The 27,371-nt window shown below is 40.3% G+C and overlaps 1 pseudogene; it reads right to left on the reverse strand.

The window, feature by feature from the left end:
- Nucleotides 1-17,109: 17,109 nt before the first annotated feature.
- LOC101705190 (anion exchange protein 2-like) lies at nucleotides 17,110-20,931 on the reverse strand (annotated as a pseudogene).
- Nucleotides 20,932-27,371: the final 6,440 nt, after the last annotated feature.

Consider the following 27,371-nt stretch of genomic DNA (forward strand, 5'->3'; position numbering starts at 1 on the left):
TTAAAAGAATGACCTCAATGTGCAATGTCCATCCATTTAGCTATAAATGTCTCTAGGTTCTCATTCTTTATGGCTAAGTAGTACTCCATTTTATAAATTTTTTAAAAATCCACATCTTCTTTATCCAGGTTCCAGTTCATAGGCAATTGTGCTGTTTCCAAGTTTTAGCTATTACAAACTGTGCCGCTATAAACATGGGTGCACATATATCACTGTGGTATGATTATTTTAATTCTTTTGAGAAGATACCTACCAGGGCAGTAGCTGGATGAAATGGGACCCCTAAACCTAGTTTTTTGAGGTATCTGTATACTGATTTCCACGGTAGTTGCATCAGTCTACACTCCCACCAAGAGTGGAGGAGAGTTCCTTTTTCTCCACAACTTCCCAGCATTTGTAATTGGTTGATTTCTTGATAGCAGGCATTCATTCTGGAGTGAGGTGGAAATTCAGCATTGTTTTCGTTTGCATCTCTCAAATGACTAGTGATGTTGAACATTTTTTCATATGTTTACTTACTGTTTCTAATTCTTTATCTGAGAAATGTCTGTTCATTTCAGATGGCCATTTTTAGATTAGGTCTTTAAATTTGGGAGGTCTGATTTTTTAAAATTATTTATATATTCTCGATAGTAGACCTTTGTCTGAGGAACAGCTGGTAAAAACTTTTTCCCTCATTGTGGAAGGTTGTAATATACTCACAATAAAGAAATGATAAATTTTACGGTGATAGATACACCAAATATCCTGATTTTATCATTATCCAATGCATGCACGAATCAAAGCACCACATTACACCTCATAAAAATGTACAAGGATTACATATCAACCGAATAACACTAATTTAAAAAGAAAATAAACCTTTTTATACAAAAATATTTTGTTTTCTTTAATCATATTCTTAGTGTAGATTTTTTTATGAGTGGTATTTTTGATCCAAAAGGTGTATTTTTACACATTAAGGCAAAGGAATCATTTATAATGCTACATAAGTTTATAATAATACCAACAGGTATTAAATTAGAATCAGATGGCCAGATATGCTGGTGCACACTTGTAATCCCAACACTTGGAAGGTTGAGACAGAAGGACTGCTATGAGTTCAGAGCCAGCCTAGGCTGCATAGTGAGTTCAGCTTGAACTATACAATGGGAAAATGTCTCAGAAAACAAAAAAAAAACAAAAACAAAATGCTGGAGAAAATCATATTTAAATAAAATAACAGAGTTCCCAATATTAATCTCAAAAAAGAAGAATTTAAAATAGAGTAAGCAAGTTTCAGAGGTATATTTTATAATAATTTAAAATATAATTTATAATGTAAAATATATAAAACATGAATTAAATATATAAAGCAAAATGTGTTATACATTTAAAGGCTACCTGAAACAAATATAGCATTTATATTAAAACAGCAAATGAATCTACTGCAGATAAAATATTGTAATTTCTGACAAAAGCAAATCATTGAGAAATAGTCAAAATAACCAAAAATCAAGTCTTTCATATCCGAATTTGTGAAATCCAGTCAAAGGATTACTTAGAGCAAAAAAAATAAGATAATATTTCACTAAAAGGAAATAAATAAAAATCAATTATATAAAAGCCATTATTTCTAAGTTAGAACTTACAAAGACACTTAAATTAACCAAGTCAAGTCATTAAATATGATAAATGAAACAGATCAAATCAAGGAATCCAATCAAGAATAAAAGCAGTGGCATAACCTTTTTATTACTGTAAGGAGGATACATTTATTAAACAGTCTTTTTAAAGACCATGAGTGCTTGAAAAAATGTAATCAGTGTGGTTAACTTTGTATCAAAACCTCCAAAATATAATTCAAAAGGAAATTTTTTTAAAACCCAAAGGTGTAATCTCAGCTACTGGAGAGGTTGAGGCAGGGGGATCACAGGTTTGAGTTCTACCTAAGCAACTTAGCAAGACCCTGTCTCAAATAAAAAATGAAAAAGGGCTGAGGATACAGCACATGAGGAATGCCCTGGGTTCATTCCCTAATATTTCATAACAAACAACAATCACCACAACAATAATAATAATATATCTTAATTAAGGTGATTGTTTTCTTATCTGTCTTGGTGTATAATAGAAGTAATGGACATATTTAGGAACCTTCCTAAGTTAAGAGTATGCCTTTGTATGTGAAATATCTTAAAAGTTTTATACTTTGCTATAAATGTTTACTCCTTTGTATGTTCTTTTTTATGCTACAGGAGAATTTTCATTATATTCTCAAGGGTGTATACTCATGCATGCACACACACAAACATACATGCACATGGCACTAATGGAAGAAATAGGAACAGTCCAACCTTCTCAATGTGTTAAGGATCTTAGCATCACATTGAGGATGTCAGGGTGTCCTCTATTCATCCATAAAGTGTATTTTGGTAGTGGTCATATAGATTTCCATAAGTTCAAATAAACTCTATGCAGTCTGAAATTAAAAGCTCCCTATATATTTTCTTTGTGCATGAAAGACATCATGGATCCATGCCTTGAGTACATATCATGTAAGAGCTTTATTTTTGGTGTTGAACTTTTTCTAAAATATTCCTACAGAGAAGTCTCATAAAGAGCATAAATTTGCTGGGTGTGGTGGTACATACCTTTAAATCTCAGCACTCAGGAGGCTGAGGCAGGAGTATTGATTCAAGCTTGAGGCCAGCCTGAACTGTATAGCAAGATCCCATCTCAGAAAATAAAAAATACAAAAAGGGTGGGGATATTTCTTAGTGTGGAGGTCCTTGGTTCAATTTCCAGTACCGAGAAACAAAAAAGGAAGAAAGGGAAGGAGGGAGAAAGAAAGAGAAGGGGGGAGAGGAAAAAAGTGAGGGAAGGTGGGACAGATGACAGGAGAGGACACAAACAAACTTAGGCATAAGGCAGACCCAAGTTGCAAAATTTCTCTGTGTTAAACACTTTTCTCTGCAAAATAAGGCTAAAAATTTTTGGCTTGAGATCAAAGAAAAGACAGGTTTGCCCTCAGGACTGTGATTAAATCAGACTTTCTTTAAACACTCTCTCTACTAATGAAATAGTTATTTTCTTTTTAATAACTTTTTAAAATAGCAGTAATTCCTGGTACCAAACCTAGCTTCAGGCTTCCACATGCTTATGTGTTCTCTCTCTCTCTCTCTCTCTCTCTCTCTCTCTCTCTCTCTCTCTCTCTCTCTCTCTCTTTCTCTTTTTTTATCACTTAAAGAATAATACACTGCTTTTTTCTTGATAGCTGATGAGAGGAACAAATTCTAATACAGATTGTAAGGAAAAGACTTGCAAAATGGGTTCTGAATCACCTGAGCTTGAATCTTGAAGAACTTACTAATTTACTAATTCTGTGAACTCTTTTCTGTATCACATATAAAATAGAAAACATAATAGTAACTACTAATAGAAGTGTTGAGTATCACATGATTAACATTTCTAAGAACTTAGAGTAGGAGATGACACATAGTTAATATTCAATAATTGTTAGTTATTATTGGTGCATAAATAGTCATTGAGTGTATATTGACTAAAAATGTCCTTAGCTAAGTATAATCCACATACCAGGATGTGACCATAAAGTGAGGTCACATTTCCTTCTTTTAACCAAAATGTGATGCAACTAATGATCTTGTGGTCAAAATTCAAGCCAGGTGTGGTGGTACTTGCCTGTAATCCTGCCACTCTGGGAGGCTGAGGCAGAAGGACAGCAAGTTCAAGCCCAATCTGGGCAATTTAATGATTTAGTGAGGCCACATCTCAAAACAAAAAACATTTTAAAAGTTGGAAGATATGTAGCTTGGTGTGAAGAGCTAGGGTTCAATCACTAGTACCAGATTAAAAAACCAGAAATCTTCTATACCCCTCTCAGATATTTAGGAGATTTCTCCATTGCTGCTCTTTAGATATTTAGTAAATAGAAATTCTAATTCTTTCACCATCAACTCTTCATCACGCCACCATTTCAAAGTCTCCATTACCAGTGATCCTCAGAGATCTCTCCTTGGGGGGTCCAAGTGTCAGGCAATGATCACCACTGTTACACTCATCAGGCCACAGGTGGAGAAGATGATTACTCCAACTATTTTCCCATTGCTACTCAAAACATACCTGCACAAACACTCTTCCAGTTGGCATAAGTTACTGAAGCTTTATGCATAATGAAAGGAAGGTAAAATACCAAAAAAAAAAAAAAAGTTTAAAAGGTTCTTGGCATGGCTGACTCCTCTTAATTTAAAAGTAATCTAAAATGTCACCTTCTCAGAGAGAACTTTTCAGATCATCTCCCCCTAACACATCTTCCCCTGGCAGTTTTCTCCTTCTCAGTATTACCATCATTGTCATCATCATTGTTAGTCTATTCTTCCTCTTTATTCTATTGCATGACCTGAAGTTATTATATATATATATATATATATAAAACATATTATATTAAAAATAAATATATTATAATAAATAAGATATAATAAATCTATAATATAATAAATAAAAAATAATATATTAATATATAAAATATATTATATAAACAAGTTTCATATATATACATATAGTTTGTCTTATTGGTTTTCTTGTCTTATAAAGGGAATCCTTGTCCATTTCTGAGTCTCTAGAAACTAGACTAGGATCTGCCTAATTGCAGTGAATCAATGTTCAGATCCAAATTTGCCTTAAGGAGTAACTGATTTTCAATCATCTTTCAGCTATCAATTTGCATATGGCTTCCTCAAGCAGTCTTCCCTGATCCTCTAGACAAGATACCTCTCCCTATGAGATGATCCCTCTCTACTCTATTTATCAGAAGGCTATTATTTAATTATTTGTCTTCACAGCCTGATTGTCAAGGCAAAATTTTTGTCTGTTTTATCTCATACTGGGTCCCTAACTCTAGAATAGTACATGATCTGTATCTGACGCTTAATAAACTTATCCATTAAAATGGTATTCAAACTGATGAAATAATTTTTTTCAGAGAAAACACAAAAATAGAAGCTTTCTGGGATGCCATACCACCACCCCAAGCACCAAGGAGCAGAGCCACCCCCAGAGCCAACGAGGTGAGCCACATAGGCACAAGCAGCACACTCCCCCCCCCCGCATTGAAATGAGTAGACACGTAAACAAATCTAAAAACAAGACTCTTAGATCACCTAAAGCAACGCCAAAGGGAAAAGAAATGGAATAATCTGACACTCAACCACCTGAACTCCCTGCATTGGCAATGAAAGAGGATCCAGAAAAAATGAAATCAGAAATAATTTCTCAGATAAGAGCAGACATTATGGCCATAGTGCAAGCCTGATTTATAAATCTAGAGAGGACACGGGTAAAAAAAATAGAGGAGCTGAGGAACGTGATGGAATCCATAAAACAGATACAAGTGGAAACAAGTGGAATCCATAAAACAGATACAAACAGATTTTCAGGAGATTAAAAATTCCATTGAAAGTTTACACAGCAGAATGAGCCAATGTGAGAACAGAATTTCAGATATAGAAGATAAGACAGCAATTAGTGACCAGGAAAAGAAAAATTGCTTCAAAATTGTAAGGGAACATGAGAAATCAATCCAACAGCTGCCAAATGATGCAAAGAAGAATAACATAAGACTGATTGGAGTCAATAAAGAAACAGGAGTGCAGATGACATATAATAAACTGGTCACAGAAGTGAAGGCAGAAAACTTCCCAAGCAGGGGAAAAGAACTTGTGTACAGATAAGCGAGGTATGTAGGACTCCAACTAGCCTTGATCAAAAATAATCTAAATGCAGCCATATAATAGTTAAGATTCCAGAAACCCAATAGAAGAACAAAAATCTACAAGCAGTTAGAGAAAAGAAACAAATCACATAAAAAGGAAAGCCCATCAAGAATCACATCAGACCTCTCAATCCAAACCCTCAAGGCAAGAAGAGCTTGGAGTGACATATTCCAAGCCCTAAAGAAAAACAGCCTCCAACCCAGATTGATGTGCCCTGAAAAACTATCTTTCATACTTCGTGGAGAAATAAGATAATTTCATGACAAAGAGCACCTTAGGAACTTCATGAGTACCGAACCAGCACTCCAAAAAATTTTAGACACAATCCTAGGAAAAGACAATGAGGATCACAACCTCAGAAAGCACAGCAGAAGGAATCCATTGGGCATGACAAGAAACTAAATGCAAAGTGGGAGAATCCAACAAAAAGAAAAAGTCATGACAATGATAAGTCGATACATATCAGTTATAACCATCAATGTTAATGGTCTCAATTCACCAATCAAAAGAAATAGACTGGAAGAATGGGTCAAGAAGCAAGATCCAACAATATGTTGCATACAAGAAACACACTTAATTCAAAAAGAAACTCATAGACTGAAAGTTAAAGGGTGGAAAACAATCCTCCATGTGGCAGGAACCTGAAAAAAAGGAGGAATAGCTATCCTCTTTGCAGATTAAATGGATTTCAAAGTAACACTGTTTAAGAGAGACAAAGAAGGACACTCACTACATTCTTGTAAAGGGAACAATCTAAGAGGAAGAGATGACAATCATAAATATATATGCACCAAACACTAGTGCACCCAACTATATAAAACAAATACTAATGGATATTAAAAATCAAATAAGCACTAATACAATAGTAGTGCAGGACCTCAATAGCCCACTGTCACAAATAGATAGATCAACTAGACAATAAATAAGCAACAAAATACTAGAACTCAGTCAAACGCTTGAACAAATGAACTTAACAGATATTTACAGATGTGTTCCACCCCACAAAATCAGAATACACATTCTTTTCAGCTGCACACGGGTTGTTCTTCAAAATAGACCGCATACTCGCTCATAGAACATGTTTAAGGAAGTGCAAAGGAATTGAAGTTTTCCCTGGTATATCGTCAGACCATATTGTGATGAAACTGGAGATCCATAGCAAAAGAAACCGTAAGAATTCCATAAACACAAGGAAATTGAACAACACAATTCTGAATAACCAATAGGTCACAGAGGAAATTAAAGAAGAAATCAGACAGTCCCTACAATTAAATGACAATGACAATACAACATATCAGAATCTATAGGACACAATGAAAGCAGTCTTATGAGGGAAATTCATAGCAGTGAATAGTCATATTAGGAAAACAGAGCAAGCCCAATTAACAACCTGATGCTGAACCTCAAGCTTCTAGAAAAAGAAGACAGAACAAACCAAAAGCTCATACAATAGAGGAAGCTATGAAGATCAGAGCAGAAATCAATGTATTGGAGACTAAGACAATGATACAAACAATCAATGAAGCAAAGAGTTGGTTCTTCAAAAGAATAAACAAAATTGACAAACCCTTAGCCAACCTTATCAGAAAAAGGAAAGAAAAGGCCCAAATCCATGCAATTAGGAATGAAAAGGATGAAATTGCAATGGAACCAGCAGAAATCCAGAGGATCTTCAATACCTATTTTGAGAACCTATACAACAAAAAGATGGAAAACGCAGAAGAAAAAGACAGCTTCCTAGATTTGTATGAATTATCAAAGTTGAATGAAGAACACCTAAAAATTCTGAACAATTCAATATCAATCAATGAAATTGAAAATGTAATTAAAAACTTCTAAACTAAGAAAAGTCCAGGTCCTGATGGCTTCACTGCTGAATACTACAAGACATTTAGAGAGCAACTATTGCCACTACTGTTTAAACTCTTCAATAAAATTGAAAGGGAAGCAATATTCCCAAATTCATTCCTGGAAGCAAGCATCACCTTGATCCCCAAAGCAGAGAAAGACCCAACTGAAAAAAGAGAACTACAGGCAAATCTCACTAATGAACATAGATGTGAAAATCCTTAATAAGACACTGCCAAATAGAATGCAGAAGATCATCAAGAAGATCATACCGTGACCAAGTGGGATTCATCCCAGGAATGCAGGGATGGTTCAAAATATGCAAATCAATAAATGTAATATACTATATCAATAGAGCTAAGGACAAAAAACATATGATCATCTCAGTCGATGCAGAAAAAGCATTCAACAAAATCCAACATGCACTTATGATAAAAACTCTCAAAAAAATTGGAATAGATGGTCTCTACCTCAATCTGATAGAAGCCATCTATGAAAACCCAACAGCCAATATCATATTAAATGGTCAAAAACTGAAATCCTTCACACTAAAATCAGGAACAAGACAAGGATGTCCACTATCACCATTCCTGTTCAATATAGTTTTGGAAACATTAGCCATAGCAATTAGACAAGAGAAAGAAATAAAAGGAATAAAGATAGGAAACGAAGAAGTCAAATTGTCATTATTTGCAGATGACATGATACTCTATATAGAAGACCCCAAGAACTCCACCAAAAGTCTTCTAGACTTAATAATCAAATTCAGTAGAGTAGCTGCATACAAGGTCAACACACAAAAATCAATAGCTTTCCTCTACATGAACAATAGACTCACTGAGAGTGAAATAGGGCAAACAATTCCTTTCACAATAGCATCCAAAAAACTGAAATACCTAGGAATCAACCTAACAAAAAAAATCAAAGACCTCTTCTCTGAAAACTATGGCACTCTGAAAAGAGAGATTGAAGATGACATGAGAACATGGAAAGACATCCCTTGCTCCTGGGTATGAAGAATCAACATAGTGAAAATGGCCATACTTCCAAAACTGCCACATAGATTCAATGGAATCTCAATTGAAATTCCAGCAGCATACTTTATGGACCTTGAGAAAAAAATCCAAAAATTCATTTGGAATAGGAAGACACCTTGAATAGCAAAAGGAATTCTAGGCAACAGAAACATGGCAGGGGGTATCACAACTCCCAACTTGAAACTATATTAGAAAGCTACTGTGATAAAACAGCATGGTAATGGCAAAGAAACAGACCTGAGGACCAGTGGAACAGATTAGAAGATGCAGAAACAGAGATAATGGATTTTGTGCACAATGATAGATTTTTAGCTGGGCTTTGGTGTAAGGTTCAAAATAATAAAAGAATGAAAACAGGGCCAGGGATTTAGCTCAGTGATGCTGCTGCCTGCCTCGCAAGTGCAAGGTCCTGAGTTTGATCCCCATACCAAAAGAAAAGAGAAAAAAAAGAAAAGAGTGGCTGACAGAACAAATGCGATGTGGTCTGAGGAACGATATGACTATGAAAGGATTCCAAGAGAACAAGTGCCTCCTCAGAATGACTCCAGTAATGGCTACCATAGAGTGGCTAATATTGTGCCAAAGAAACCACCACTACTAGAAAAGAAACCTCCACTGCTAGAAAAGAAACCACCACTGCTAGACAGACCTGGTGAAGGAGGCTACAGTAGATATTGCAGTCATGTTGGTTACCAAGAATATGACCAGATACAATTCCAGACACACTCAGCCATCTCATCTTCAACAAAGGAGGCAAATACTCTCACTGGAGGAAAGATAGCCTCTTTAATAAATCATGCTGGAAAAATTGGGTTTCAACTTGCCAAAGATTAAACCTAAATCTGTATCTCTCACCATGCACTAAACTAAAATCAAAGTGGATCAAAGGTGTAAGTATTAAAACAGAAACGCTGATCTGGCTGGAACAGAGGTTAGGTAGAACTCTTGAAGACATTGGTGTAGGAAAAGATTTTATGAGCAAAACCTATTTCCCGTGAACTAGCACAAACATTCAACAAGTGGGATCTCTTCCTACTAAAAAGCTTCTGCACAAAAGAAACTGCCAACAGTGTGAAGAGACAACCTACAATGTGGGAAAAAGTCTCACCTGCTCAGACAAAAGCCTACTATCTAGACTCTATAAAAAACTTTACAAAATCAAACCTCCCAAATTTAAAGACCAAATCCAAAAACGGGCATCTGAAATGAACTGACATTTCTCAGACAAAGAAGTAGAAATAGTAAATAAACATGAAAAAATGTTCAGAATCACTGGTCATTCGAGAGATGCAAATGAAAACAACACTCAGATTCTACCTCACTCCAGAAAGAATGGCTGCCATCATGAAATCAATCAATAACAAATGCTGGCAGGGCTGTGGGGAAAGAGGAACACTACACCACTGCTGGTGGGAGTGTTGACTGGTGCAACCACTGTGGAAATCAGTATGGAGATACCTCAAAGAACTAAGACAAGAAGTCCCATTTGACCCAGCTATTCTCCTTCTGGGTATCTCCCCCAAAGAAGTGAAAGAATCACACCACAGTGATATATGTGCACCCATGTTCACAGCAGCACTATTTGTAATAGCTAAAACTTAGAAGCAGCCCAATTGCTCATTAACTCAAGACTGGATAAATAAATTTTTCTTAATAAAATGGAGTACTACTAAGCCATAAAAAATGAGAAATTAGAGACATTTCTAGCTGAATGGGTGCTCATTGAGGTGATACTCTTAAGTGAAATAAATAGAACACACGTGTAAATACAAGGTAGTTTCTCTAGTGTGAGAAACTGAAATAAGGACTAAAAGGTATAATAGATAATGTGAAATAGGAAGAAAAGGGGCAAAGGGGAAGTGGGGGGGTAGGGGAAAGGAAAGAAGGGAATGGAATTAATATGAGAAAATGAAAAATGGAAACAACGTCTTTGTAAATGGGGAGAGATGGAGGGGTTGAAGGCAGGGCGGGGTAATGGGGAAAAATAAGAACCAAGAGAGATTACGTAAAGGTGCAGATTTCCAATGATGAAGGTCATTATATTGTATACCTAAAATGCACCAATAAAATTAATTTTTGTGGGGGGGTTACTGGGGATCAAACTCAGATCCTTGCACTTGTGAGGCAGGCGGCAGAACCACTGAGCTAAATCCCCGGCCCAAAATTAATTTTTTGAAAATGTCCTGAAAGAAAACACAAAAATAAAATTTTAAGAAATCACTCTAAAATGGCATTGGCCTCACCAAGAGACTACACATTGTTTTTTCTTCCTGTTCTATAGCTGTAATTCATGAGTCATTCTGTTCCCATCATTACTAAATACAACAAATTCTTTCACTGCAATTGTAAGAACCTTTCAGAATAGCACTCAGTAATAAATGCATCACTTAACCCATAAGGTACTAATGCCTTTCATTAACAAATCTGGTAACTAAGAAAATAGTTTCCACATATATACTTTCACATTATTCTGTAATGCAGAAAAAATAGAATAGTCTTTTATTGTTACACCTGGCGTCATCGGGCGAAAGCTGCGTTCACAGTGACCTGTTAATCAAATCACCCTGCCTGAGGGCTTCAGCCTTCCGGAACATGAGGATGAAAGCACAGTCTATGTAGATGTCCACAGCCAAAGTGGGCAAAATAGCCACTCATCTGTTTGGTGCATAGGCATGAAACCCAGTTTCCATATATGTGCACACGACAGCACAGAGCATCATTTAACTCTTTTTAGAAGATACCACTAAAAATAAAAATAAAAATAAAAAGATACCACGTTATTAAGGGGCACAAAAGCCTGAATAAACCCCCAAATATACCATGGTCTTTAATGGACAATTACAAGACCATTGGTATCACTTCTTCAGATAATAATCTATGAATAATTCAATAAAATTCTAAACAAAATTCATGTTGAACTTTTCACAGAATTTTACAAGTTGATTTCAATATTCATCTTGAAGTAAATATGTCTAAGAATACCTCAACCAATTGTTTTTTATTAGTTAATGTTTAATTTTACAAATTTATTAGAACAATATGATAATACAATTCATGCATATGGTATCTAAGTATTAAAATTGATAAAGAAAATAATATTTATGCACAATGGAATACTACACAGCCATTAAAGAGAATTATATCCTGTGATTTACAGTAAAACGGGTGGAACTGGAGGACATTATGTTACCTGAAATAAGACACAGAAAGAGTTTCTGTATGTTCTCTCTCATATGTGAAAGTTAAAAAATAAGAAAGTTTACCTAGGATAGTGATTACCAGAGGGTGAAAGATGGGAAAAGAGTAGGTAAATCAAGGCTGGACTTGACAGATGCACACTGTGTGCATGTATAGAAAGCTCACATTGAACCTCATTAATATGTTTAATTAGTACAAGCAAATGTAAAAAGCTTATCTGAATGTAGATTGGTGATTAGAAGAACTGGGAAGGCTGAGGGCAGGGAGGACTGAGGGAAGCTGGATAACGTGCTCAAACACCATTTGATAGGTGCGTTCCTGTGTTCCCCAGCACATTGTGGGACTGTGGTTCACAGGAGTCTATACTACATTGTATGAATAAGGAGAGGAGAGGACTTTGAAGGCTCTAAATGCAGTAGTGATAAAGGGATGGAAACTTTATCCTCATTTGATCAGTACATGTTATATAAATGATTGACATATTACACTATACCTAATAATATGAATAATCATGTATTAATCAAAAATGTTTAAGGAGATGGAAATGTTAACTACCATTTAATTAAACAAAAATCACACAGTTATTAAATAATTCTGTGTAATTGTGACAAATTTGCTCAGCCCTAACAGATTATTTCTGCTCTGAAAAAAATTCACTTATAGCCAGGTGTAGTGGCACACACCTGTAATCCCAGCACTGAGGAGGCTGAGGCAGGAGGATCCCTGTGAGTTCGAGGCCAGCTTGGGCTAAACAGTGAGTTCAACGTCAGTCTGAATTATATAATAAGACCCTGGGGGGGAAAAACCCCACAGTGTTCCAGACATATCTTCAGACAAAAAAAGTGCAAGCAAAAGGGAAAAGGGGAGCAAAGGGGAAACAGGCCAAAGTGGCTAATCAAGAAATTAAGGGATATTTACTCACAGAAAACAGAGAAACTAAAACCATGGAAATTGCAGCCATTGATGAAGCAAAAGAGAAAGAAGCCAAATCTGATTAATCACACACCATGTCTTATCAGTGGTCCCTGTCTTGCTTATTGTACAATCCAGAGGAATATGTCTATCAACTATTTTGTAAATGCAACTTTTAGTAGCTCTAGAAACCTTTTTTAAAAGGAAGGAATCACACCTCATCACATTTTTTAAGCGTAAATGATTTTTTTAGAAATGAAATCATTTGCTGGTTGGTTTTTGTTTTTTGGGGGTTTTTTTGTTTTTTGTTTTTTGGGTTTTTTGGTACAACCAGAAAACAGTGGGATATTGAATTACAGCAGGCTTTGACTGTTTTGAGTGTCAGCTAAACATTCCATAGATGAGGGTTAGTTTTATATTAGGCAATACATAGCATACTAAATGACAATTTGGAGTCACACTCATTTAATATGTCTTGGATGTTTTAAATGACTTCTATTCCCATGTTGTCTTTAGAATTGTCTCCTAAAGCAAACTACTCCTTGATCATTGCCCAGTCAAAATCATGTGTACTCTAAAACATCTTTGTCCTGCTAGTCCAGTTTGCCTACTTTTGTTAATGTGCTGTGAAAGATAAAAACTTTGAGTATGTAGTATATATGATATGAAATTATGAAACAGTGGGACTTAAGTAACACTTTATCAGCATTTGAAGATGCTGCTACTCAATCCTCATATGGAAAATTTACTTCCAAATTTGAAGCTGGAAAGTCACCGGAATGACTGAAAATGAAACAATACATGGCTTTTTAAATTTTTGGTATGCATGTTAAGAATTGTGTACACACTGTAATGTCTACTGATCCTCACCACAACCAATAAAATCTCAATTAATGGAAGACAGTTTTGAAGTATGTGGTTTAAAGTCTGTATTCCATTTTATTTAGAGAATTTCTGTATTTGATCTTTATGAAAGGGGCGGGGGAGTTAGGGATTGAACCCAAGACCTTTTCACTGAGCTAAGTCTACAGCCCTTTTTTAGAGAAAATCTCACTTGTGGTCATCTTGTCTTGGCCTTCCAGAGTGCTGGAGTTACAGGTGTGCATCACCACAGAGCTCTTTTTTAATTTGAAGAAGTTAAAATTTAAAATCTGGGAAAAAATAAAAGATCATTTAATCAGGTTTAGAAAAATCACCAGAGTGACAACAAATAGGGAAGAAGTGTGAAGAACATTAGCTGAGTTTAATGAGCAAAGTGGTACCTTTGCCTTCCTTGCTAACATTGTATCTTCACCATTCTATATAAAAGGTACAATATGTCTGCTTGGTATAGAGAAAAACAGAGGTAGAAGCAGCAATATTACACCTGCTTTCTGTAAAGAAGTAGAGATTCAAGTTATACCCTTATAATAACATATATTTTGAGAGGATCCTGTCTCTGCTGCATCCCATACCTGAGCATACCTGTTGTAGCCCATTTCATGAAACTGGTGTGTTCCTTAAAACAAACATTAATGTACACTTCAAATCTTCTCTTTTTGATGTCCTTAAAAATAATTCAGAATCATCTTAGTAAAAACAGCCTCATACTTATCTGGGGGTTACAATGTGGCGGGCCCATGTTAATCTTACGTTACCTACCTAATCTAATCCTCCCAACTACATTAAGGACAGTATTATTATGATTCCATTTCTTAGATGTTGAAACAAAGGCATAAAGACATTATGTCATTTGCCATAGGTCACATAAGTGAGTTAAAAATAAAAGCTGGACTGAAACAAGGAGGCCTAGGTCTTGGTGCCAAGACTCTTAAATGCATGGATCCCTTGATGAAAGAGTCAAGGCAAAATCATTCTGACCCTTGTAAGCTAAAGTCTTTGAAAACACACTACACTTTACTTTAGCCTTTGAGATTATTCCACATTATCATCTCTAAAATTTCATTTGTATGGATAATTAAATATTTATATAACTCAAATTATAACTCTAAGCCCCTTTTCTCATAAAAATCTAAGCACTTATCTTGATCTTTTTCCTTTGATTTCTATCACCTGCTGCTTTACACTGCAGTTATTTGGGGATGGAAATCATAATTCTTTCTGTTGTCCCCAAGGTTAAGAACCATAATTATTCAAAGCAATCATTTAATAATGATTTGGGGAAACAAGCCAGGCATGGAGGCACATGCTCATAATCCAGGACTCAAGAGACTGAGGCAGGAGTGAGGTAGGACAGAAGAAACAGAAGACAGGTAGAAAGGAAACAAGGAAATCATAATTAAAACTTTACTTTGTACAAAGACTGCCACTTCCAGGATTTAGCTGAAGTCACCCGAGACAGCCCCATGCTGACATTCCTTGGCTAGATTTACACCTCTTCCCTATCAGACCCATCACTAAAAGGCCATAAATTGGCTCGCCTGAGAAAGTAAGGTATAAGAGCCTGGCCCTGAGATAAGGTCTATCCCATTGTCAACAGTCCTTGGGCAGATTTACACTCCTTCCCTGAAAGGCCATGAATTGGCCCAATTAAGAAAGTAAATAACAGGTTGAGCTAAACCAGAGGATGTGTAATTCATCTATTTGAAAAAGAAAAAAAAAAAGAAATTGCTTATGCCTGTAGATGGGCTGATACCATTTTGAGGGAGATTGGAGGGAGTGGGCACTTTTATCCCTAGCGTTTCACCCCTTCAAGAAAAGTATAAATGTACCCAGTTCCAAACTATACTACACCTCACTTCTTTAAACATCCATACTCCTCTCTTGAGTGCACCTCTATTCTTTATCTCTGCCTGATAAACCCTGATTCTACCTCTGTCTGGTGTGTCTTGAAAATTCTTTTTCTGCAATGGGAGTCAGCAAGTCTGCTACAGTGCAGTGGGTTAGGTCTGGGAAACTCTCAGACCCAGCCCAGTGACAGGAGGACAGCTGGAAGTTCGTGCAGCTACCTATTGAATTCAAGGTTAGCCTGAACTACAAAGTGAGACCCTGTCTCTAATAATAATAATTATTATTATTATTATTATTATTATTAATGGAACAAAGAAAATGAATGAATAACAGAAAGAAGAAAGCATTGATCAGGCAAAAACTCATTTAATTAACTCAGAGTATGAATATTGCCAAGTTCTGGAAAGTAAGGTACATTAGCCCCATAATCACTAGAAAGGATGTAACTCTTCCAGCAGTCCTAGCTCAGTGGTCTAGAAGTCTCCCTTCCCTTGGGGGTTTCTCTCTGATATCTGCCACCATTTCTGTGACCAGGATCAAGTAGACCCTGCTGCCCTCCCTGGTTACAATTGTGTCCTCAATTGGAGCAAGGTTCTTTTGATTATTTTAGCATGGAGAAGATAGAGGACAACTTTCAAAATAAACATTCATCCTCATCAAATAGAGCAATAAGATAATTTTAGAGAACAAAATTAAACATTTGTGAAAGGTAAGTTTTGAGTTCTTAGCTATTAAAAGTAGCAAAAGTATTATCAACACAAATATTTGCCAAGCACTTTACATTCTTTTCCTCATCCCAATAAGAAAAATGTTTCCTTTCTTTCTGTGTTATATTTTACACAGAATTTAAGTCACATGCTCAGTTAAACATAGTTAAATAGAACTGGAATGTGAACGTAGATTTGCTTGTTGTGAAAGTCATTTTGTTAAGCATTCCGTCTCTTCCTTACTTCCTCAGGAGAGGGCCACCAACTGTCCCGTCAATACCCAAGAGTCATTCTTCTGTCACTCTGTCAATGGGCTCAGTATCCACAACCACTTTCCCTACTGTCTTCCCATTCATCTTTCCTCATTCCCTGGATGATTTCAGAAAAGGAGACAAAAACAATTTTTGCTCTTTTATTTCCCCTTATTTAAAATTCCCAGAATACCTGGTCCCCTTTCATTTCTTGAAAAGGGTAACAAGAAAAGGAACAGAGAGCCAAATCCTGGCACTGACTCTGGAGACTTCTACATCCCAGGAAAGGCAGACTCCAGACATGGTGGTCCTTATTCACACCAGTGCATAGCTCTGCTTACTTGACCCAGTCCAAGAACTGTCACTAGGGAAGAATCTCCATATTCTTGGAGTGGGTTTTATTAGTAGTAATTGTGGCAACAATGATGGATGACTTGCATTTATTGGCATCTTGTTTTCCTCAATATTTGATAAGTGTTCAATATTCTTTATCTTATTTAACTCTCAAATCCATATCATGTTATTGGGGGGGGGCATAGCACTTTACTGCAGGAGTAGAGAGAAGGGGACTTTAAATTATTCACTTAAATAAAAATGAGGAAGGGGAGGGGAGGCCCATCCCACCAGCCCCTGTTCAATCTGCCCATCAGGCCCTGGGATGTCCCTGCAGGTGGCAGCTACACAGGCATGGGCATCTCATTGTACTCATCCACACCCTCACGCTCATCGAAAACAGGTTCTGCCTCATTAGCATCCAGGCATTTCATCTCTCACTCCGTGAAGATGCAGCTGAGCACCACCATGCGCAGTGGCACTGTGAGGATGAGGATGAAAGGTCAGGCCAAGGAGGCCGCTGTGGACATGACAGCCCAGAGCAGGGCCAGGCAGAGCAGCTGCAGGGCTGTGAACAGGTGCATGCGCATTGTGCGGACCTTCTTGACATCGGTGACGTCTGGGTGGTGTTTGGGTGGCATGAGCAGCAGGTGCAGCCGCTCGTAGAATTGGATCCCATTCAGAGAGGTCACCCCCATGTACAGGAAAATCCCAAAGAGCACGGCCAGGGGTATCTGCCGGAGTAGATCCCCAATAACCAAGGAGAGGCCCATGAGCAGGGCTACCAGCAGCCCTGTTACCCGCTGCTCCTTGACCTCCTGAATCTTGGGCTTATCCCCGAGCGCCACGGCCTTGCTCATGACAGTGAGCGCATTGGCATGAGTAACGGAACGGACGGTAACAGCAGCCAACCAGGGGAGGCCAAAGAGGGCACAGATGCCACCCATGGCCACTATGAGCAGCAGGTCCAGGTGGAAGCCAGAGCCCTTCTGTAGCATACGCTCCTTTTTGGAGATGATTAGCATGGTGATCTGCATCTCCATGAAGATGAGACTAAAGACCAAGATGGTGGGCAGCAAGCTGGAGACCATCATCCACATTGGGAAGGGGCTCTTCTCCCCCAAGGGGTTGATGATCCAGCCCCACTTATCGGGGGCTGTCACTGAGAATCCACTGGGTACGCTCAGCTTCTGTGTGTAGGTGTCCTCAATACTATAATCCACAAGCACCATGATGAGGATGGCGATGGGTACCCCAAGGTCCCCAATCATCAGGGAAGAACCAGCTGTTCTTGAATTTTCGAAGGAAGAAGGCAATGAAGAAGGTGCCAGCCATGAGCACCAGTGACAGCAGGGCCATGTTGGGCTGGCCCCAGAGTCTCCCCACTGCTCCCTGCCTGGCTGAGCTCATGTTGCTAGGCCCCAGTGTGGGTGCTGCCTCGGTCCACGTTGTGTTCCTGCCATCCTGTGCCTCAGAGCTGTTAGAGACCAAGCAGCCCTGGAGGGGGTGCTCCTGGAAGATCTTGACCAGTTCGTAGAAGGTCTCGTAGATGAAGATAAGGGAGATGAGGAAGGCGAAGATCTCCTGGGTGAAGCAAGACACAAAACGCACCAGGAAACTCCCCTCCAGGGCCACCATAAGCAGGGCCAGCAGCACCAGCCAGAAGCCAATCCACACCCGGCCCACCAGGCACTCCAGCTCGTTGCTTCTGCAGAAGGAGTAGAAGGCCTCCTCAAAGACCAGCAGCGGCCCAGAGAAGCCGATTACCAGCAGCGGCTGAGTCCCTAGCAGGCAGATCACACTCTGGAGTGCCGTAGACATGATGAGCTTCGACACCCCTATCAGGTCATGTATCTTCTCTCCCAGCAGCCCCCCAAAGGTGATGGCTGGAGACAGGGCCGCGAAATAGATGAAGGTGACACCGGCCAGGCACTGAGGGTCAAGTGCATCTTGGAAGTCACTCAGGTAGTGGGGGTAGTGGCGCTTCACATCACAGATCAGCCCTCCAAAGGGCCGGCCTGTCTGCTGCAGGGGATCGTCTTTGGCTGCACCCACCACCTGTACCGTCTGCAGAAGTGCTGCAAACCAGGCCTCTGTCAGGGTGGCTGTGGGTCCTGCACCTGCCCACCCACCCCTGCCCTGGGCAGCTCCATCTGGCCCAAGTCGCCACAGCGTACCCTTTTCCTGGGCAGACTTGGGCTCCAGCCTGGCCCCTGGGGGCAGCAGCCGGCCCTGCTCCTCCCGCTTCTTCAGCATCTGGCATTGGAAGTGAGCAACAGAATGCAGCAGCTCCTCGCCCTGCACTTCTGAGGGTGGCAGCACCACGCTGCAGTCCAGGAAGGTGTTGATGGCAGTCAGCAAGTCTTCTCGCTCATCCGCCAGGTAGGCCACCTCGTGGAATTGCTTGTCAGACATGAGGGTGGAGATGAAGAGGCCAATCTCATGATAGACCATGTTGGTGCTGGTGGGGCCCAGTAACAAGAAGAGAAATCACACAGGCACTGGCACCTCCAGTACTGCGTCCAGCTCCACGGCCTCCCGCAGATGCACAAAGGCCATTGTGGGGCAGGAGAGGAACTCCATGCAGCCCACAAGGACCACAGTGGCCTCAGCGTTCTCGGGGATCTTCTCCAACAGCTTCAGCTCGTGCTTGGACTTGGAGCAGGTGATGCCAGCCTGGGGGGTGCTGGAGGTGGCAGCTCATGTTCTCGCTCCACTTCCAGCCAGGTCTCTCGGGAACTTCTCCAATGAGTGGTTCGGTGACATGGGGGTCGCTCTCAGCACCCTGGGGGTGATGATGTCCCAGCAGGGAACCCAAGGAGCCCACTGAGATGTTTTGGGGGAAGGAGAAGTCCTTCTCATCACTCGGGTGGCTGTGTTTCAGTAGCAGGGCCCGAAGCACATTGGCTCTATCCTCAGCCTTGATCTGGTAGGAGATGACCATCTGCTCCACCACCTGGTGGGCCACCCCAGGCAGGGTCTGCTGGTCCAGATCCAGCAGCACAGCCCCATGAGCTAGGGTCTGCCGGAGCACCAGGAAGCTTTGGAAGGACAGTGATGCCATATGGGGCTTCCCCCAGCGCTCTGTCTCCTCCTCCACATCCTCCTCAAATTTGATCCAGCATGCCATCTCCCGCCACTGTGGCTCTTGGTTTTTGTCCAGGAGTAATTCATTCAGCTCCACAAACACCTCATGGGGCTTATGGGGGGCTCGGGGTTGCGTCCAAGGTGTGGGGCCAGGTTCTCGGCCCTCCCTGGCGCTCTGTGAGGACCCTTTGGCATTCTTCCGCACCAAGTGTCACCGCACCCCAGGAACATCCTCGAACCGGTTACTCTTCATGAGATCAAGGTCAGCTGTAGCCGGTGTCTGCACCTCACTCTCATCGGTGGGGACCCAGGGCAGCAGCGCCTGTTCCACCCCAGTCATGCTCCTGATTGACCTTCCCTCCTGACGATTGTAGCTGCAATGCCCAGGCTGGGCTTTGGACAGGGGGCGCCCTGAGGCACCGCCGTCGTCACCCCCGGCTGTGCCACTGGCCACCAGGACTGCTTCCTCCACCAGGGCTCCAGTCTGGGCCCTTTTGGTGGCCCGGGGTGCTGCCTCCTGCTGGGGTAGCTGTTCAGGGGGAGATGGACTGGTCTTCTCTGCCTTCCGGTCTGCGCCTTCATCCTCCTGGAGAAAGAACTGCACTGAAGACGGTGTGGAGGCAGGGGATGGCTGTGTGAGCACCCGGGCCCCCTCAGCCTCACTGGTCTCATCTTCATCTTCCTCCCCCTCTTCAATGGTGGGGGTTTCCCCAGTGGGTGTGGCTCCAGGGCGCCTTCGAGGCTTCCGTCCTGGGCCCTGGGGGGGTCTTTCAGGGGCGGGCATCAGGGGGCAGGTGAGTGGACAGTGGGTGGTGGATGTGGTGGGAGGAATGGCGGTGGTACTCAAAGTCTTCCTCCCCATGGCTGCGGCCTGGCTCCTCCCCTCCTCCGGACCGGGCCTCCTGGAGGATCTCCTCGAACCGCTCCACACCCAAGGTGCAGTGAAGGTCGTCTTCCTCCTGCTCATGAAAGCCAGGCGTCCCGGGGCCCACGCCCTCTGGCTCTGGCGTGAGGAAAGAGTCTGCACCAGACACGGGGCGCCGGGAGCGCTGCTCATGGCCAAATCCTAGCCCTTTTCGCTGTCCCTGCGACTTTCAGAACAACAAGGTGGAGGCATAACCCGCTTGCTCTGGATTTCAGGCCTCGGGGGTCTTGGGGGCTCCCCCAGTCCTCCAGTGCCCTCGAGCGCTCTCGACAACTTCCTCGTGCCCACCCAGGGGGTGCGCACCCGCCACTCCCAACTTCTCGCAACTCAACTTTCCCCCGAGCAGCGGGCAGGCCAGCCCTCGTATCATGTTATTAAATAGACATTATCACCATCTTGTTGATAATGAAACAAAAGTTTATTAAGCCTGCAAACTGGAGTTTAAAGAGCGGTCTTTGTGACCCCAAAGCTCTTATTGGACACCTTTTCCCAACTTGCATCTGGTCCCCTCCATTAAAGCATAATTAATATTTGAGCATAAATATAGCACTGATGTGGTGTCAGCATGTACAAACATGCATGCACATAAAGTTTTCATATTGATACATTATGCAATTCCACACCTACAGGTATTTTCTCACAGTGTCTTTCAAGTTTCACTCAGCACTGCTGTGACCAAGCAAGTTGTATGAATTCTACAAATAGTGTTGGTAGCTGATGCAATCAGCAGAAGTCTTATTACTCTAAACAAGTTGTGATTTTTTTGTAATTAGCAGTTTGATCTAGTTTTCACTTGATGTTTACATCAATCATGAATGTGCAATTATTCTACTGTGTAGAGGAGATGTGGTCTCTGACGATCAGACAACCATTTGAAGTTAAAACCAGCAGAAGAAAGAGTTTGGCTCAAACTCCAAAGCCTGTGCTTTTTGCATCACTTCCCACAGCCTCCGTTCATGTGTTTCATGGATCTTTCCTTGTCCTAAATTTTTCTCTGTACTGTGTAGTTGCTGATATTGGCAATCTGTGGAGCCAAACATTTCCCCAGTTAGACATCTACAGCTAATTATGTAACCTATTGTTTTTACGTGGAGGAGTCCTTAATTTTTCTCTTAAGTCTTTTACTTCCAAGTGAAATGCCTGGATCTAGTCCAAGGTAAAATGCACTGAATGGCTGTGTGCCACCTCATGCTCCTTCAACTAATATGGGGTCGGCATGAATGAAGGCAGTTGATCCCCAATCCTCTCGGTAGTCCTGGGGCTAAGAGTTAAAGAAAACAGCACATTGCATAAACTGCTTTTGGCTGTGACACTGCATCACTCCTGCTTTTCACCTTTGTTTTCCACATGGAAGAGGTAGAAGAATGGAAGGTTTTCCCCATCTGAAACCCTACACCTACAGGTCTTCTCTGTTTGCCCCTTTTCTGATGACACACACTCAAATGAATGAGCTATTCAATGATAATCCCAAGATACGACTTCTTGTGAATTAATGTTAACTCCTAAACACTACTCCTTATAACTTCATAAAGAACTGTGGTCCTAGAAGTGAATCCACTTCTTGAATGTATAAACAATTCCACATTATAGCACTGCTGAGACTGGGGAATAAGTTCAATATCAGAACCTATTTTCCATGTTTCATAGGACAAACAATTGTTAGAGCCTACTTCCACTACTCAGTATCTTCTGAACTATTCTTGACTCTTACAATTTGATCTCCAAACATCAGCCTGTAAGATATCATTTTATACAACATTTAGTTCTACACCATGATTTCTTTTTATTCATAGGACAAAATTTAAACCCCTTGCAATAGCTACTTACCTAGATTTTATTCAGAGAACCTTCTTGTAGGGACATTTGACAAATTCAAGATCATCAGTTCATGAACATACAACAGAGGATGATTTTCTTCCATGAAATATTTTAATTTAGAATGAAAATCTGAGAATAGCAAGAAAAAAAAAGTTGGCAGGCTGAAAGATAATCACACACACACACACACACACACACACACACACAACAAGAAGTTCTTTATGAAGATCTGAAAAAAAGTATTCAGGGTCTAGGCCAGTAGTGGTGAACCTGTGGTATGGCGTGCCACCGTAGAACACAGGGCCCTCTCTTTTGAGACTCCAGCCAAGTCACCCCAGCAGCTGAGCATTGCATGATATTTGTTCTTTCTAAACTAAAACCCCACTATTTAATTGCAGTGTTGACACTCTGCAATAAATGAGTGGGTTTTGGGACACAGTTTGGGCACACAGTCTCTAAAAGGTTCACCATCCCTGATCTAGGCTGAAGCTGTCTGTAACAGAAAGCAGGATCATTTGGCTTGAAATCAAGCAACGGAGCTTTAGTTAACTTTTTAAAAAAAAATTAGAAGTGATAGTATTATAAAATCTTTGAAACTAAATTCTAATTTAAAATAAACTATTCCAAGATTTTTTTATCCATCTAGTATTTGGAAAGTAATTCCCAAAGTGGAGTGAATTCCTAGAGTCCCAGATGAGTGGACGTGATAGTAAGGTCTCTGCACAGTGCACTGCCTTAGTGCTTTCCAATACTTTGTTATGAGAAACCAACTTCTTTTTCTTTCATCTTTCTTTTCTTTTATTTGTTTTCTGTTCATCAAAAACCAAGTGCTTTAAATTAAATGAAATTATAAACATATACCTACTGTTAGATTTAACAGACATAAAGTTATCCAGTATGGTTGCTACGTAACTACTGAAAGGCTTATTCTCAATTCTGTACTTGTTGCATCGCAGACCAGTCACAGCACTGGGCATGGTGGCACACCCTGTAATACTAGGACTCAGGAGGCTGAGACAGGAGGATGACACCAAATTGAGAGCCAACCTGGGCTATGCCAACTTGAACTACATAGAAGACCATGTCTCAAAAAAACAAAACAAGCAATCAAAAGACCGGTGGCAGTTGGTGGACCAGTACTAGCCTGCACATAGCACTTGAGTAGTGCTGCTCCATGTGTCTTGCCCAACTAGCCACCCTTCTAGGTTCACAAGATTCTTCTCCACGGTAAGCTGGCACTTGACTTTGGTAACTCCTTGCCAGACAGCCTGTTGTCACCTCCAAATGTAATCCCTTCTTCCTTGGATATTAACCTCACCGTGAACTCATTTCCTCTCAGGAGCCCAGAGAAATAGATCCTGGACCTAGAAGCAACTTTAGCCATAGGGCAACAGGCCACTTATTCTGGGCATATGAAGCAATTTGAAAAATACTCAAAATGACCAACCAACTATATGTGCATATATAACATTAACATTACTATTATATATAATATGGCATTATGGCTTATCAATATTTTTATTAATCTGCTTCCAAGAAGTACACCTTGAGGAATAATCATTTTTTCACATTTCCCTTGTGGTTTCCTCTAGTCCATACCAGCACTTGTCAACTTCTCCTGGTCCTTTCTAGTCCACATAAAATACCACCTTCAGCATATCATATTCTACTTCATTTCTTTGCTAGTTTACCTCCACTGCAGATGAGGAATCTGAGAGAGGGCATATGGGATCAATTTTGAACTCAATGAAATTGAGACTCGATGAGATCTTCATGTGTGCATCTACAGGAGGCTATTTCACACTGCCTTGGACTGCAGGAGAGACCTGACATTAGAAAGAGATACTAGAATCTTCAGGGTAGAATGGGAGCTAAGGCATCAGTGCTAGAAGAAGAGCTTTGATGAGCATATGAAGTGTGGGAAAGTAAGGAAACAGAGCACCAAAGAGCACCAAACACCATGATCTGAGACTGATCACACTACATTTTCTCAGTAACTTGCAAATGAATTGTTACCTAGAGCATCTCAGTTCTCTATCTCCTGTGGAGCAGCAAGAGATGCTCCACAAAAAGTCAGAGGTGGATTCGCTTGAGATACTACGATGGTGCTAAGGAAGGGGAGAGGACTGGAAACTATGCTCCACAGGAACGGTATGTCTCCAGAAACACTGGAGAATAATGTGGAAACCAAACCCATAAGGCAAACACTCCATCAGCCTGCCAATCTCTGAAAGGTTCCCATGGGAGGCCACTGGGAAGCTTGTTCTTTGTAGTTCAAGAGGATGAAAGTAGGACAGGCAGGTGAAAGATTCAGAGGAACATATTTCAGACTTGTTAAAGGATTTCCCATAGCTAGAGCACAAGGTGGAGCTGGATTCCTGTCAACAGCCACCACTGGGAAAAAGCCAGGTTCCATTTGTGGCAAGACAGGATGGATCCTCTCTGTACTCAAAAGAAACCCTTAGAGCTTTCCCATGGTTTTGAGGAAGGATGTGAGGACAGAACAGGTGCTTTTTCTGGTTGGGCAAGAACTGTGGGACAATAGCTACGTGGCTCTCTGATGGCTCTCCTTCTGGCCAGTGAAGTGGTTGACACAAAGGCCAGCACTGAGTGCTGCAGCCAACAAAGTGTTCACAGAGCAGTCACTCTGTGCTCTGATGCTTGATAGCTGAGCGTCCTCTCAACTGATTTTCCAACTTAGTTGGAAATCTCTGGTTCTAAGTCTCGCTTACACTCTGGAATGGACCAAAATCAGTGCCACAGAAATCTGGTGGGAATGATCTCAAAGTACTTAGCAGAGCTCTGGCCTTCCAGGTGTAAGATTCACTCCTGCAGCATCACTTACAAATGCCCACTTAGTCCTCCTACACACATTCAGTGATAAGGAGCTGTGGACTTCGCAAGGCAATTCTCCACAGTTCAAGAGTTACCACTATTATTGATAAAAGATAAGAATAGCAAACACTTATTAAATGCCAGACACTGTGTTAAACATTTTCCATGCATTAAACCATTGAATCCTTGCCACAGTTATTAAATAGGTTTCAGTATTATCCTCATGTGGTAACAATTGAGGAAATTAAGCATTATAATATCAAGAATGTGTTCACCATTACAAACAGTGCTAATGTTGTTTTCAAAGAATATAACTCCCACAAACATCAATCACTCATTTATAACTTTATTTGTAGCAAGTTTCATAATCACCTTTACTATTCCCTTTTTTATTTCTTTAAATGATCCACAAGAAAATTAAACAACTGCTTTAACCACTTCTCATACATTTGAAATTACAAAGCTGCTACACTTTTGATGTTTTTCCCTAATTTATATTTTTAAAAATTCAGAACTAATAAAAGCTTGGAATATGTTCATCCATGTTCTAAGCAGAAACATCTTACAGGAAAACTATTTTTATATGTACCATATTTGGGGAAGGATCTATCACTCTAAAGCTATACTAGTTCTAATTTCAAAAATGCTTATTTATGTGCCAAAAATCTGATGAGTTTTCATAGTAATTTTCCATTTTTGATATTTCATTGTGTGCCTATAGTGTTGCTAAGAAAAAGTCTCAGCAATTCTGTAGTCAAGGGTGAATTTGATGTCTGAGAAGTCTGACTATATGTCTATTAAATCTTCTCCAGATTCATCATTTCCTGTTACTCCAATGTCTTGGGCAGGGTTTATAGGATCCCCTAGAGCCTCCAAGGCCAAGTCACATTTGTCTGAATGCCCTTCTTTGTGGCTAAAGTTCTGTAACAATATATGCAGCCTGAGTTGTAGAGCCCAGAATCTTCACATTTCTATCTATTAACTGCTTCCATACTCAGGCCCAGATCCATCCAGAGCTGGGAACAGACTGCGGAGCCTGAATAAGACTTGAGCTTTTCCTCATCCCTTACACCTTTTAGCTATCACTTGACTTATAGTTTGCTTAATTGGAAAATGAGTGCAATAATTCTCGCCTCTTAGGATGATTACAGGGTAGTCAGAGACAACTGTAAGAATAAAGGACAAACTCCTGGGCCCCAAATCTGTTACAAATTACAAGCACAATTTGTGTTTCCTTCTGAGATAGTCACGGATTTAAAAGCAGGGTTTTTTTTGCAAAATCTTTTTTTTATATTAACCCAAGTGTGTAGAACATAATGTTTACATTCCTTGTGGGGAGTTGGTACACGTACATAACACACCTTAATTCCCTTAAACATCTCCCTTTTCCTTCCTTCCCTCCCCCCACCCATCCTTTGATCCCTTTCCTTTTTTGTACATATTTGTAGTGCACAATGTTTACATTCCTCATGTGCAGTTGGTACATGTACATAACATATCCCTGTCCCACCCCTTCCTCCCACGTCCCTCCATCTCTTGACTGCCTTCCTCTTTGAGAAGAAAATTGATCTCCCTACTTCCTATTAACTGTCTTTTGTTTTGCTTTTTATATTTTAGGTTTCTCATATGAGAGAAACCATGTGATAGTTAAGCTTGTGTGTCTGATTTACTTCGCATAACATTATGGTCTCAAGCTACATCCATTTTCCCACAAATGACTAAAATGTATCTTTCTTTAAGGCAGAGTGGTACCCCATTGTGTATAAATACCTCATTTTCTTTACCCATTTGTCTGATAATGGACATATAGGGCACTTCCAAGATTTAGATATTGTTTGCCTTGCTATAAACATAGGTTTTCATGCATTACTGTAATATGATGTCTTTAATTCTTTTGCAAAGATGCTAAGAAGAGGGATAGA

The sequence above is a fragment of the Heterocephalus glaber genome, unplaced genomic scaffold (assembly GCF_053883595.1).
Source record: "Heterocephalus glaber isolate CG9 unplaced genomic scaffold, H.glaber_assembly_v1.0 deba00001463, whole genome shotgun sequence".
Lineage (NCBI taxonomy): Eukaryota > Metazoa > Chordata > Mammalia > Rodentia > Bathyergidae > Heterocephalus > Heterocephalus glaber.